The sequence below is a fragment of the Diabrotica virgifera genome, chromosome 3 (assembly GCF_917563875.1).
Source record: "Diabrotica virgifera virgifera chromosome 3, PGI_DIABVI_V3a".
NCBI lineage: Eukaryota > Metazoa > Arthropoda > Insecta > Coleoptera > Chrysomelidae > Diabrotica > Diabrotica virgifera.
This window is the reverse complement of record NC_065445.1, coordinates 149,711,436-149,723,620: the sequence shown is the minus strand read 5'-3', so window position 1 is coordinate 149,723,620 and position 12,185 is coordinate 149,711,436. Positions and strand designations below refer to the sequence as shown.

General features: G+C 28.5%; 1 protein-coding gene across 1 annotated transcript in view; it reads left to right on the top strand.

Moving 5' to 3' along the window:
- The window catches only part of LOC126881352 (phosphatase Herzog), a 105,172-nt gene that overhangs the window by 56,492 nt on the left and 36,495 nt on the right, over positions 1-12,185 (top strand). The gene's annotated exons all lie outside the window — the stretch shown is intronic.

Here is a 12,185-nt window from a genome sequence, read left to right as displayed (position 1 = left end):
TACTTAGCCTAGTACTCCTTAACAGGCTCGTAGTGAAGCCGTTTAGTCCTAAAACGAGCTGTATCGATTAGTCCTAAACGAAATGAACGTATCTACCTCCGTGACACTCTTTTCACAATGTTGACAAATTTTTCATGTGTGGATTAGTTTGCATTTCGCTGTTGGTCATATTTGTCCTGTGTCCGAACTGTAAATCTCCAGTTAGGAGATCTATAGACTACGTGAGTTCACTGCTGAGCATAGGCCACTCGTAAATAATTCCATCGCATCCGATCTTTAGCAGCCTGAATCCAGTTGTGGTAGATGCGCTTGATGTCGTTCGACCACCTTGTTGGAGGACGTCCTCGATTACGATAAGCATTCTGTCTAGGTCTTCAATCTAAAATTTTCTTGGTCCATCTTCCATTTGTGAATCGGGCAACATGTCCTGTCCAGTTGCATTTCAGCGTTGTAATTCTTTTATTGCGTCCGTAACACCAGCTTTTCTAGTAATTAGTTTATTAGAAACTCTGTATCTGAGGGATATATTCAGCATTGAACTCTCCATTGCTCTCTGTTCCACTTGTATTTTAATCTTTTAGTATTATTATTATGTATTATTATACAGTATATTATATAGGTATTACAGTTTATTTTAGTATTGTTCTTCTAAGGGTCAATGTTTCTACTCCATACGTTAGAACTGGGAGTACACATTGATCAAAGACCATGTGACGATAAACAACCACAGAACATTGAAATACTATTGTAAAATAATATTTCAATTAACTATGATAGTCATCGTTTATGCCAGCTTAGCTCAATCTCTCAGGTTGTGAGTATGTCTTGTCCTAATCAAAAATATGAACGATAAAGATTTAGATGGAGGCAAATAAAAACAATAAGTTAACTAATCATGTTTATTTTTTATTAAAGACTAGCTGACCCGGCAGACTTCGTACTGCCTCAATAGATAAAAACAAACTTTTGTATACAGTAAACTTAAAATAAACAAAAGGAATTCGTAATTAACAAACAAAAAATGTTCAATATGAATGAGGTTTTATTATTATTTTTAATTAATTACACATGATGTTTGAAATAATAAAGTTTAGTTACAAATAACAAAATAAAGTTTGTAGTGCAGCAGTTACAATCTTAAATTTGTTTATCTTATAATGAATATAACAGCTTTATTATATCTACATTCAAAACAACCCTCTATTTATGATTGGGTTCGGGGAGATTCCAAGTCTATAGGTGTTGATTAAATAAAATTAAATTCAATTAAAATTAAATAAAAAAGTAAATGAAGTAAATTAAAATTAAATGAAATTGAATAAACGTGAATAAAAATAACTAAAACTGAATAAAATTAAATACAAATAAATAAAATCATATTAACTTAAATACAATTAAATAAAGCTAAAAAAAATTAAATAAAAATAATAAATAAATTAAAAATAATAATAAAATTAAATAAAAGACAATATAGTCTAATAAAAATAAATAAAATTTAATAAAATGAAATAAAATAAAATAAACGAAAATAAATAAAATACTTAAATTAAATAAAATTAAACAAAATGAATTAAAATTAAATAAAATTTTATAATTTGCTTCTTGTTCTTTTCGTGTGCTCAGAATTTTTCTCCTGCTTACGGTTCCGTTTAGAGATATTTTATGAAAATTTCGCAAAATTAAAAAATTCATATTTTGCCCAATTTGAGTCCCAACGTTAAATTGTTCCACTTCTCTTCTATGAAATTTGTCGCTAGTTCTTCTTCTGTCCTCAGAATATTGCTACGGCTTGAGATATTTTAGTACGGTTCTGCTCGGAATTCAGCAAGGAGTCTACCTACTTAATTTCATATTTTTCACGTCATTATTGTGAGAGTTACTGCGTCATGGGCAACCCCCGAATGACGTACGGGTATGAAATATAGACAGCAACCTACTCCCAGTCCAGTCCAATATACCTGCAAAATTTCATAAAAATCGGTCAAGTCGTTTCGGAGGAGTATGGTAACACACTGCGACCGGAGAATTTTTATATAGATGTAAAATATTTAAATGGCTATTAAAAAATAACGGTCTGAGATAGAAAATTGAAAATTTAGGATTGTATGTATCTTTTGCTTCTACATCTCATAAAAATAGTAAAAAACGGTTTTTCCAAAAATTAAAAAAATATATCAGGGGGACCCCCCTTATGACGTACGGGTATGAAACTCCATATTATCCTATTCCCAGTCCGCTCGAATATACGTGTAAAATTTCATAAAAATCTGTTCAGTCGTTCTCGAGTTATAAATGGTGTAACTAACATAACCTCGACTTTCTTTTATATATATTGGGACCGTGCAAGTTGCGCAAAGCGACACCTATTTCTACGCTCTGCACTTTTATTCGCACTTTTAATTGTATTGACCAATTATGTTAGTCCTGGTTGCTGGATAATTGTCAAAGCCATAGCCCAAAAAAATAATAAGAAGAAAAAATAAGATTCAGGTTATGTGATGAAAACGTAAACAATTGTATGTAGTAAATAAAATTAGTTATTAAAATGCAGTACTGCAAGCAAAATACAATTAATTAAATTTACCTTTATATAATAATTGCATATATCATATCAATATTGTGGAGCAACATATAATTTTTCTCCTTCAATGACAGTAAGTAGATATGAAATGTACGTCAATTTAACAATTTCAATTATGAATTATTTACGAAAGTTGCAATATTTCTCCGCTATTCGCGCACGATCGTTTCACGTATCCCTTCCAAGTACTTGCACACCGCGAATAGATGTAAAATATTTAAATGGCTATTAAAAAATAACGGTCTGAGATAGAAAATTGAAAATTTAGGATTGTATGTATCTTTTGCTTCTACATCTCATAAAAAGAGTAAAAAACGGTTTTTCCAAAAATTAAAAAAATATATCAAGGGGGGCAAACCCCCCTTATGACGTACGGGTATGAAACTCCATATTATCGTATTCCCAGTCCGCTAGAATATACATGTAAAATTTCATAAAAATCTGTGCAGTCGTTCTCGAGTTATAAATGGTGTAACTAACACAACCTCGACTTTCTTTTATATACGCACCTTTAATAAAAAAAAAGAAATAACTCAAAAAACACAGTTTGTGGGAATTGGCAGTCAAAGTTTTTAAGTTTTGCACAGTACAGGTTAAAAATTAATTTCACAAAAATCATACGGGTTAGAGGAATTCTAAAGGTTGGCGTGGAGAGTTTAATTAGTAAGCTCTTAGATTTTAGTAAATGCTAATCCTCTCGTCTATTGTTAAGGGTGCAAATGGGTTGTTCTTTTGATAGTTTGTAGTTATTTCACTTTATGATTAAACATGTATTCTGCGCCGATGAAATAATTTTACATGATGCTATTTTATTGCTAAATGAACTGTCATGTAAAATAAACAATTAGGTTTGTTGCAGTTTTGATGTAAAAACTTGAGTTGACACTGAATTAATCCTAGTTGTTTCTATATTTTCTTAAACACAAAATGAATTTTCGTTTTCTTTATAATAAAATACTGATTATTCGTTTATTTATCTTTATTAACAAAATTGCCTGATTACAAAATTAAACTAAAACATAAGTAACACTATAATAATACAATGAAAAGATGTATAATACATTTTAAAAATAAACCGAAAATATAAAATAGATTGTTTCAAGAAACTTGTGTGGCTACTCTCAAATATGGCACAACGTTTATCTTAGGTGAATTTAAAAAACGATTAAATTATTGAATTATAAAATTGGGAGTAAAAAGAAGGAATCAATCCTTTAGATAGCAATGCTTGCAAATCTTTCCGTTTGTTTGAACTCAATTTTTGTTTTTCTGTATAGGCGGGTTTGGGTGCTATTTCCGTTATTGATCCTATTTTTTTTTTCGTTTGTTCCTTACATCTACCTGTTTATAAGTCTCATCATTGTATGATGTCTTATAAAAAAATATGTAGGATTATCTTTGTTCACTTGATGTTGTTCACTTGAATTGCTTTGATTTCGTTTCAGTTAACATTTTCTCCCTCAGTATTAATCGTAAAGTTATACCCCAATTCTTCTTGCAAACCTTTTAAATCATAAAATGATTGGTAATTCATCTCGTGCAAAATTAAAGGTGGGTTCGATTTTCTAGCATTCCTTGTTAAAGTTACATATCGGTCTGGAGTGTAAATAGATTCAGATTTCAAGCTCTTTTTAACTTCTTTCTCAATAAGACTGTGCACACTATCGGCTTCGTTCTGACTGTGGCCCCTTATTAAAAATTTATGTGTAATTCTCTTAATTTTTAACGTGTGCACAGCGAATAAATACAGCGACGTTATATACTTATTCTCGTTTTGGTCCACAGCAATTGTCTAAATAGAATATGACTTCTTTTTCACCATCGCCCTCTTCACTTATATTTTTTAAATAGGCCCATATAGACCAGGGCCCATCTGTAAAAATATTAGTACATTTGGACGTTGAGAGGTGACTCAAATTTTTTTGCAGAATTTGCTTGGAAATAAGTCAAATAATGATATTTGAGTTATCCTCCCTCTCATAAAGGTCCGGAACATTGTTTAAATAATCAAAATGTCAAAAAATTAAGGAAAAATTCGATTTTTTTCTTCGTTTTTTGATTATAACTTTAAAAGTGTTCATTTCCGAGAAAAGTTGTACTAAGATAAAAGTTGCGTAATTAAATTTCCTACAATATCGAATTGGTTAAAAGTTTAAAAAATGGTCATCCTTGTTGCAAAATAGCAATAATTGCGAAAAAACCATACAAAAACAAGTATTCGCATTTTACGTTTTTCAACCATTTATGCTACACTTAGGACCTTCATGTTTCACCCAAAAAAACTTTATGATACAGTAAAACAATACCGTAAATTTCATTAAGATCGGTTTAATAGATTTTGCAAAATAAATTTTGCAATCCAGCTTTCGCAAAAAAAATTCATTTTTTCAAAATGTTACAGGACTGAAAATAAAGCAGATAGTAAGTTGAATTTTTTTTTGCGTATAGAAGTGTACTGTACCTTTCATTTTCAATTTTGCAAAATTAAAATCAATTTACACCACGGCGTCAGGAATTTCTTTAAATAAACATTAATTATTGGTGCTACGCGCAGGACAGCGGATAGTTTGCTCTGATTGGGCATTCCAATGACCTTTGATAATGATTGATACATTTTAATTTTTATTACATTTCGATATAAATAAATAAATTTGTTTATTGCAAAATAAAAACACATACTTTGTCATTTGAAATAACACTTTTATTAGCAAAAACTTTCTTTGTTCATATATTTTAACTTAGAGAATAAAAGTTTATTATTTTTAAACATATGCAATTGTTTAAACAATATTTCACAAACAATAATAAAATTAGTTTGATTTTTGTGGAATTAAAATATTAAAATACAACAAAATATAGAGTAAGAAAATAATATATTAGATAAAAATTGTAAGAAATTTTGGTGGAAATCAACTTGTGTGAATCGAACACCGCTGTCCTGCGCGTAGCACCAAAAATTAATGTTTATTTCAAAAATTTCCTGACGCCGTGGTAATTAATCGATTTTAATTTTGCAAGTTGCAAATGAAAGGTACAGTACACTTCTAAAAGGAATAAAAATTTCAACTTATCTGCTTTATTTTCAGTCCTGTAACATTTTGAAAAAATGAATATTTTTTGCGAAAGCTGGATTGCAAAATTTATTTTGCAAAATTTATTGAACCGATCTTAATGAAACTTATAATATTGTTTTAGTGTATCATAAAGTTTTTCTGGGTGAAATATGAAGGTCCTAAGTGTAGCATAAATGGTTGAAAAACGTAAAATGCGAATACTTGTTTTTGTATGGTTTTTTCGCAATTGCTGCTATTTTGCAACTAGGATGACTATTTTTTAAATTTTTAACCAATTTTATATTGTAGGAAATTTAATTACGCAACTTATATGTCAGTACAACTTTTCTCGGAAATGAATACTTTTAAAGTTATAATCAAAAAACGAAGAAAAACATCGAATTTTTCCTTCATTTTTTTACATTTTGATTATTTAAACAATGTTCCGGACCTTTTTGAGAGGGAGGATAACTCTATTGTTCGATTTATTTTCAAGCAATTTCTGCAAAAAAATTTGAGTCACCTCTCAACGTCCATCTCAAAACAGATGCGCCCTGGACTAATATGCAAGAACCGATTTCTATGGAGCCTCGTTTTGCATCACATTTAGATCAAAAATAACAGTGTACATTTTTATATGCCTGCTTAGATTCTTTCTGTCAGTTTCGACACCGTTAAATTGTAACAGTTCAGTTTTGATTTATAATAAAATGAAGAAGACTGACCTGTATGACATTGCAGCACAGCTAGCTACTCTTACATTTTGGCTGACTTTGTTTCGGTCATTTAATTTCTCAGCCCTACTCCAGTTTTTTTTTTCTTCTAAATTTGATTTATATTTTTGCTCCAGGTCTTTATTTTCATTAACATTGGAATTGTTGTAGATATTACACAGATCGCATTGATCTTTTTTTTGGTTGGAAGAAACCGATATTAAATTCAGTAGTAAATATTTTATAATAGGTAATATATTATGTACCAATTTCTTTATTGTTTCCCTCTTATTCCAATTTAAAATCATTGTATAAATCTTTAATGCTGCCTTCTATGTATTCTCTTGAAGTAGAAACGCGTAGGCAGTGAGATTCAACCCTTGGTATAGAATTAATATGCCCCTTGATGTCGGTTATCAGTTCGGGATTTTTTTTTCTGTGCTTGCCATGTTTTCCTTTTAAATCATCCAGTGCAAAACCATTTGCATCAATCTTAGTCTGTATTGTAAAAATCATGCGGTCAGAAATATCTACCGTTGATTTAAAAAATGTTTTGCACACTCTAATTTTGACATCATTTATAACAAAATGGAAAGCCTGGTTGCAGCGCCTAGGATTCTCAGCGTTTGTGTACCTGTACTTAGGTTGAATACTAATATAATAGTAATAATATAATAGCATATAATAGTAATAATCCATACAAGAATTTATGTATGCTCTTTGCTTTAGCAAACTGCCCAATTCCCAGAACTTGCAAAAAATACCATATCTGTTTGCTGTATTGATATTATCGGAGCACTTAGTCTGCACTTTTCGGTACATGGCTCTTTCAGACAACGAGCGGGGATAGTTTTTTTTGTATTTTTTGACATAGATACGTAAGTTTACTATTATTACGTAAGATACTGTTACTGTTTGATAGAAACAAGTAAAAGCCATAGTTTATAATAAAAAAATGTGTATTTATACATATATTAAAGTAATACAAATTGAAACTTACTTCTTCCGTAGTTTCACATTTATTATTAACGGGTTTTTCATTGATGGAATTATTATCCAATGAGGAATTTTTCGCTACTAATCCAAGTATTTTTGTGCTCTAGACTAGAAGACGCCACTCTAAAACAAGAGTATAAATATTATACTGGTTAGTTAGACAAGAAGCTGATAGTCAACAAGAATCTAATTAAATTGGATTATCAAAAAATAAGTACATAAGTATCAATGCAAACATCAAACCATTGCATATTAAAAGTATTACTGTTACAATAATTATTGTTGATTTTATAATAAAGTGAAACAAGTCAAAAACGTGAAGGTTTCTAACTACCTATCTAATAAAATAATAGTAGAATATTGAAATAATACTTATTGTACTTTAGTAATTTTTTAAATTTTTAATTAGAAACTGCATAAAGTTGAAATAATACGGCACATAATAAGAAATAATTTCTACTAAAATAAACTAACAAATCTTCAACTAGTTTTCTAATAAAGTGAAATAAATCTGAAAGAATACACTTTTCTAAAAAGCGATAGCAAATAATATACTTACTCGTTAGTAAAACACAGAATTGTTTCGTATTGTATCACTTTCTTTGAAAATACCGGATATCTTACCTCCAAACACAGCCGGAGTATAACTGAATTCCACCACTTTACGAGTACCGGTTTGTGCAAAGGCGTTAGTAAAAAAGAGCGGGAAAATAATTTATCTTCCTCATTTTCATCATTTTAACCTGGCTGTTAAACGGAACAGGTTCTTCTCGTCTAGTTATTTCACTTTATGATTAAATCTCGAAAACCATGAATTTTGAGTTATTTCGCTTTTTTATTAAAGGTGCGATATATAGATGTAAAATATTTAAATGGCTATTAAAAAATAACGGTCTGAGATAGAAAATTGAAAATTTAGGATTGTATGTATCTTTTGCTTCTACATCTCATAAAAATAGTAAAAAACGGTTTTTCCAAAAATTAAAAAAATATATCAGGGGGGGCAACCCCCCTTATGACGTACGGGTATGAAACTCCATATTATCCTATTCCCAGTCCGCTCGAATATACGTGTAAAATTTCATAAAAATCTGTTCAGTCGTTCTCGAGTTATAAATGGTATAACTAACATAACCTCGACTTTCTTTTATATATACAGGGTGCGCCAAACCTCTGGTCTTCTTTAATTACGGCTAAACTATGAGATATACAAAAAAATGTTTATAACAAAACTAATGTGTATCAAAGAGGTCTATAATTTAAAATTATTTTCAATTATACAGGGTGAGTCAGAACGACGGTATGAACCAAAGTTGTATTTTTTTAAATGGAACACCTTGTATATTAAATCATTTTTGAATATATTATTTAAAAATATGAAAAATTTGTATAAGGTCTTATAGGCCTAAAGTTAATAATTTTCGAAATATTTACATTTTTATTGAGAAAAATGGTAATATTTATAGGGCTGTGGATTATGTTTCCAAGGAAATAAAAATTTAGGTGATAGGTCAAAGTTTTTAAAATATAGTGTTATTTTTAAATAGTTTAATATTTTTTACTTTTAGCCATAAAATATACAGTGTGATCACTATTTGCAAATACAAAATTTTCTCATTTTTTTTAAATGGGACACCCTATATATTAATTTTGCGTTTTGTAGTAAATATTACAGCCTTTCTTTTGGTATAAGGTTGTATGTACCTAGCATGTTTCGTTTTGTAGATATTTTAAAAAAACTATAGATTTTACGTTTTTGCGGATTTTTTATTTAAAAATTTTTTTGCAAAAAAAATAATTATAATCTGGTTTTAGAAACATACACTAAAATATAAAATATGAAAATAAAAACGTAATTAAAGATTAAAATAAATCGTATGCTAGTACAATTCAATTGAATTTAATAACTTTAAATTATTTTACAAAAAATGTTTTACCATATTAATGAATGCATAAATTAGTTACTAAATTAAATAAACAACCAAATTTTAAATCAACCGTAGTAATTTTTCTACTAAAACAACTTTCCTGTAACAAATTAATTGTTAGTTAAATTGTATTTAGTTAAACTTTTAATTTACCTTTTAAATTTACTTACATACATCTTGAGAATATAAAAATTATTATAAAGTATGCTTTGAAACAAATGAATGTTAAATGTATCAGCCAAATTATTTCTTAATATAAATAGTATTTACTGGTGTCACAAAAACTGGTAATACTTTTGAAGTTGAAATTTTTGTAACAATTTTTTATATTTTAAATTTTAATTTTTTAACCAAAAAATTTTTGGATATGACATTTGTTTTTGGCGAAACCATTAGAAATTATTACCAGCTTTTTTGACACGAGTAGGTACATAGATACTATTTACTTCTTAATATACTTCCATAACGTTCTCAAGATGTAGGTAAATTAAAAAGTTATTAACTGATCTTACTCGTAAATACAATATAACTAACAATTAATTTGGTACAGGAAAGTTGCTGCGGTAGAAGAATTACTACGATTGATTTAAAATTTGGTTGTTTATTTAATTTAGTAACTAATTTATGTATTCATTAATATGGTAAAATATTTTTTGTAAAATAATTTAAAGTTATTAAATTCAATTGAATTATACTAGCATACGATTTATTTTAATCTTTAATTACGTTTTTATTTTCATATTTTATATTTTAGTGTATGTTTCTAAAACCAGATTATAATTATTTTTTTTGCAAAAAAATTTTTAAATACAAAATCCGCAAAAACGTAAATTCTATAGTTTTTTTTTTAAATATCTACAAAACGAAACAGGCTAGGTACATACAACCTTATACCAGAAGAAAGGTTGTAATATTTACTACAAAACGCAAAACTAATATACAGGGTGTCCCATTTAAAAAAAATGAGAAAATTTTGTATTTGCAAATAGTGATCACACTGTATATTTTATGGCTAAAAGTAAAAAATATTAAATTATTTAAAAATAACACTATATTTCAAAAACTTTGACCTATCACCTAAATTTTTATATCCTTGGAAACATAATCCACCCCCTATAAATATTACCATTTTCTCAATAAAAATGTAAATATTTCGAAAATTATTAACTTTAGGCCTAAAAGACCTTATACAAATTTTTCATATTTGTAAATAATATATTTAAAAATGATTTAATATACAGGATGTTCCATTTAAAAAAATACAACTTTGGTTCATACCGTCATTCTGACTCACCGTGTATAATTGAAAATAATTTTAAATTATAGACCTCTTTGATGCACATTAGTTTTGTTATAAACATTTTTTTGTATATCTCATAGTTTAGCCGTAATCAAAGAAGACCAGAGGTTTGGCGCACCCTGTATAGATGTAAAATATTTAAATGGCTATTAAAAAATAACGGTCTGAGATAGAAAATTGAAAATTTAGGATTGTATGTATCTTTTGCTTCTACATCTCATAAAAAGAGTAAAAAACGGTTTTTCCAAAAATTAAAAAAATATATCAAGGGGGGCAACCCCCCTTATGACGTACGGGTATGAAACTCCATATTATCCTATTCCCAGTCCGCTAGAATATACATGTAAAATTTCAAAAAATCTGTTCAGTCGTTCTCGAGTTATAAATGGTGTAACTAACACAACCTCGACTTTCTTTTATATATATATATATATATATATATATATATATATATATATATATATATATATATATATATATATATATATATATAGATGTAAAATATTTAAATGGATATTAAAAAATAACGGTCTGAGATAGAAAATTGAAAATTTAGGATTGTATGTATCTTTTGCTTCTGCATCTCATAAAAATAGTAAAAAACGGTTTTTCCAAAAATTAAAAAAATATATCAGGGTGCAACCCCCCCTTATGACGTACGGGTATGAAACTCCATATTATCCTATTCCCAGTCCGCTCGAATATACGTGTAAAATTTCATAAAAATCTGTTCAGTCGTTCTCGAGTTATAAATGGTGTAACTAACATAACCTCGACTTTCTTTTATATTAGGCAATCCATCGACCTGTCAAAGATAAACCACGTGATCTTTGGTTGGCACACAAAACTGTTCCTAACCTAAACTCAATGTAATTATTTATTTTTCTTATTTGTTTTTTGTATGATTTTGAGGTAGTATAGTATTTAAAGACATTCATTAGATTAATTATTTTATAAACTTTACGTTTTTGGTGATTTTGAGTGCTGACAACATGCCTGTGACTTGTATAGTAGTGAACTGTGGAAGTCCAACTGATCGGGATAATGTTAATTTTAATTTGTTTTTTGTCCTGATTTTGAGCTAATATAGTATTTAAAAACATTCATTAGATTAATTATTTTATAAACTTTACGTTTTTGGTGATTTTGAGTGCTGACAACATGCCTGTCGCTTGTATAATAGTGAACTGTGCAAGTCCAACTGATCAGAATAATGTTAATTTTAATTTGTTTTTTGTCGTGATTTTGAGCTTAATATAGTATTTAAAGACATTCATTAGATTGATTATTTTATAAACTTTTCGTTTTTGGTGATTTTAAGTGCTGAAAACATGCCTGTAACTTGTATATAGTGAACTGTGGAAGTCGAGCTGATCGGATAATGTTAATTTTTTTTCGTGTTCCCTCTATAGGGCTTTTCATTTACAGTCATTTGTTTTGAGCTTCTGTCATATGTCGTATAATCCGTGTATAGTAATATTATACACGGATTATACACCATCTAACAGAAGCTCGAAACAAATGACAATCGATGAAAAGCCCTATTAGAAACGCATTTATGTTTCCTCGCCTAACTAAATTATCAAAAAACAGGACGCACTCATGCTAGGAATT